Source organism: Nuphar pumila, chromosome 5 (genome assembly GCF_984573655.1).
Source record: "Nuphar pumila chromosome 5, dmNupPumi1.hap1.1, whole genome shotgun sequence".
Lineage (NCBI taxonomy): Eukaryota > Viridiplantae > Streptophyta > Magnoliopsida > Nymphaeales > Nymphaeaceae > Nuphar > Nuphar pumila.
Window position 1 is genome coordinate 40,354,824 of NC_143253.1, and position 4,259 is coordinate 40,359,082.

The window sequence follows — 4,259 nt, forward strand, 5'->3', positions numbered from 1 at the left end:
GAGCAGGAGCAGTTCCTGGTTTACGGTGAAGGTTCCAACATCTATCCCGGGTATATCCATTTTTTTTACAAAAGGTACAAGAAATCTTGTTTCTTGTTTTATGGCCTGATGATTCATAATTTTTTGCTGCGCATGCTACAACCTCAGTAAAAAGAGCTCTATCGGAGGCTTCAGAGAGAGACTTCTCTACATTCATAACTTGACGACGGGTTTCTTCTTTCATTATGATAGAGCATATATTATTAATCGATGGTAATTCTGTTGATAACAAAATCTGGCTTCGGACTTGATCAAATTCATTTCCAAGCCCAGCGAGCAATTGGAATGCTTTTTCTTTTTCACGAAGATTTTTGAATGAAATCATATACGTGCATATGGATGTATAAGATTCATATTCATCCCACAGATGCTTCATTTTTCCAACAAAGTCAGAGACACCTTGAGTATCCTTTTTTAGATTATGGATCTCGTAGGACAACTGATACATACGAGCTATATTGTTTTGCTCGCTATACATTTCTTCAGCAGTGGTTCATATTTCTTGAGCGGTATTTAAGAATAAGAAACCCTCATCAATTCAATTTTTCATCGAATTAAAAAGTCAAAACATAACAAGATCATTGACAGACCTTCAATCATGATATTTGGGGTCATTTATGCTTGGCCTAGTTATTTCTCCATTAATATATCCGAGCTTAGATCTATCGCTCAGGTACAGGGAAACCGATTTGGACCAAGAAAGATAATTTGTACCATTCAACAATATCGATGTGATTTTTGTATTAGGTACCTGATCCTGAACGAGGATTCACTCTATTGATGATGGAGATTGAGGTTGTCCTGACGAATTGTTCGTCATGAAGGAAATCACACACAGAGAACAGAAACGCTTGACGAGGATGAGAGGAGGACGTAGCGGCCAGAGATCAACTATGCTCTGATACCATATAGCGATTTATGAACTACCACCATGATGTGAGTAGCGATTTATGAACTACCACCGTGTAGCGATTTGTGAGCTTGTAGCGATTTATGAAAGATGACTCAGACCACCATGTAGCGATTTGAAGACCGGAAGTGATTTGCATGTATCACTGTGTAACAATTTATACAGTGTACCAGATGGATCAAAACACGATTTGCCACAAGAAGGAATTAACGTGGTTCGGTCATATTAGACCTACATCCATGGCAAACACTCTCGCTCTCTTTTCTTTTTTTGTTGTATTGAATCATCCAGGGATACAATATTTATAATACACAACGTATAACTAAATTGGAAAGATCATAGCGGTACGATATACAATTTCCATAATTGTCTTGATACACAAAGATATTTCTTGTAACCGTTTGGATGAGACGAGATAAGATCCCGTAAATCAAGGAGAGAGAGGTGAGAAGGGTTATCGTCAACAGATTCGAGGACAACATGACACACTTTTGGATTCTCCTACCCGGGATGAAGGCCCTTTGGGTAAGGTCGATGATGCAAGAGCGATGCGTTGCATATCTGGGTCTACTTCTTTCCTTAGATTATTTGAGATCCATTTTATTTTAGTTTAGATATTTTTTTATTTTTGAATCATTGTCTACTAGATCCATATCTTAATTAAGATAAATTTTATCTTTTAAGAGTTTTTCAAATTAGGTAGTTTACTTAAATTGAGATTTAGAATACCTTATTTATAAAAAGGATGAGAGCCTATGTAGAGTAAATAGTTCAGGGTTGATATAAGAATTTAAGTTACTTTATTCTTGACTCTTCAATTATTTTGTTAAGTTTATCTAAATTTTTATTATTTTCCAGCATTTTTCCTTAAGTTTCTTATCTTTCTTAGATAATTCGCGGGTAATTTTCTTGTAATTCGGGTTATTCCAATTTACATCAGTCGACCACTAACTTCACCACCCTTCTTAGTTGATTTGGAAGCACCTTTGCAAAAATTTTATAAATTGCTCAATTAAGGATATTGGTTTGGTAGTAATCCAATCATCCTTGCCCTATAACTCCTAGTCCTCTGTCAGTTGAGCTAAATAGAGGAGAGATAAAGGAGAGAAGAGACACACTCTTAGAGTCTACTCATGGCTACTTGAAACTAGGGGTGGCAATCGTGTCGGGTTGGCGGGTTGACCCGACGGGTTGGCGGGTCAGCATACCTCAACCCGAACCCGACCCGTTTATTAAACGGGTCGGTTGTGGCAAACACGAACCCAGCCCGTTTAATAAATGGGTAACCTGACACGACCCGCCAACCCATTTAATAAATGGGTTGGGTCGGGTAAATGGGTTCTCAGGTTGGCGGGTTGGCGCGGGTTGGCAGACGGGTTGGCGGGTTGACCCACCCACCTAACCCGTTTATTAAACGGGTCAGCCAGATTGGCGGGTTGGCATACCCCCAACCCGAACCCGACCCGTTTAATAAACAGGTTAGGCTGGTCGACCCGTTTATTAAACGGGTTGGCTTAAGCCCAACCCGAACCCGCCTAAGGGTCGGGTTGGCGGGTCGTGTCAGGTTTTGCCACCCCTACTTGAAACCCTTTAAATGCAAAACTCATTCATTAGCGGTAAAAGTTCTTGATTTTTTTTTCATATAAAAAAAACTGAAAGTAAAGGGCATTATTTTTATGCCACGATTTCTTTGTTAGCCCCTCTCAAGCACCCAGTTGCAATTGCTGCACTAATAACAAATTTAAATCATTGTTTTCGTTTAAAAAAATTGAAAAGCTAAATGTAGAAGAAAAAGATTGTAGTTACGTAATTTCCTTACTACACTATTACCCGTGATCCATAAACTAGCCAGTATGAGAAATGGAGAAAAATAAAAGTATGTGAAACCAATAAATGTAAGTCTGCCGGACATGCAAGCGAGACAAAGATATTGTCCCCTAAATATTTAAGAATAAAATAATAAATATATTGACGGTTGCTATAATAACATTTATTTTAGAATTTTAAGTTGAGTGGCAATATAAAAAGTCATAATTAGGTAATTGCTCCGCCAACAATCTAATGCAAGTGGATTAAAATGAGCATTTAAAATTATATTTTTGAGGTTAAAACTGTAATTATGAATGATAAGACCAGCTGCATGATTGCATTTTGGACCAACGCAAAAAAATTTGCAATTACACCACGACCCTACCAATATTTTAATCTTAAGAGATAAAAGGGTATAATAAAAATATTTACCTAGGTTAAAATCGTAATCATCAAAAATATTTTTTTAGCATTTTGTACTTATATATTATTAAATTTCGAAATAAAATACTTACAAAACTACCATCTTTCTTCACCTTTTAATACCAAAATATTACGAAAATACCACGAAGTCAATGCGAGCCATAAATGAGACACAGCATGTTCGCGAGCTCAAAACGAACTATACGAGCCGAACAAACGATCAGAGACGAGATTGTATGAGTCTAAACGAGTCAATACAATCCTAAGTAGACCTAACCTGCCAATTTTGATAAACATCAATTAAGAAACTTGCTAATCCTAAGGAACTACTAAGTGTGATATCAAGTATTTAGATCCGATATCCATTACAAGAAATTTAAATAAAAGAAAAAGATCCAAAACTATAAAACAGATCTCAATGGACTCTATAAACCTGAATAAGTTTCACTCTTGCTCCTGCAACAGGGGCCCTTGTGGGCCATTTTTTTCAAATTTTTATTGAAAAAAATGTTTTAAATGAAGTTTTGCTAACTATGATCCAAACCTAGATTGACAAAGGCATATGCATCCTTACTCTTAAGGATAGTTTCCAAAACTGCTTAATAGTTTGGCAACTTCACCAAATTTAGCAAAGACTAAAGCTACCCTTGAATACAAAAAAAGTACCACCATATTGATTGATTTCTTTCTATTGCACATGGACACAGAGACATTAAAGTAGAAGAGAGAAATATAAAATACATTTTTAATAATTTTATGAAATATATTTATTTATAATAATAAACTACAAAAGTTTATTAATGAAGGGAACACATTTGCTATAGTTGGTGTCTTATGAAGCAAGTCATTTTCTATTCAACCTAATATCACGAATGTCTTCAACATGTTGTTAGAATTTGATCCTTTGGATCGTGTTTCTTCAATGAAAAATACGTTTTATGAATTGAAAAAAATTGAAGTATTTTTTTAGTTTTATTTTTTTTGTCATCGAGAAAACTCAGTTATGCGTTGAAATCCAGTGATCTAAATGTCGATGCTCATATCTAAAAATCATATTATTGTAGCAAAGAAAGATTTG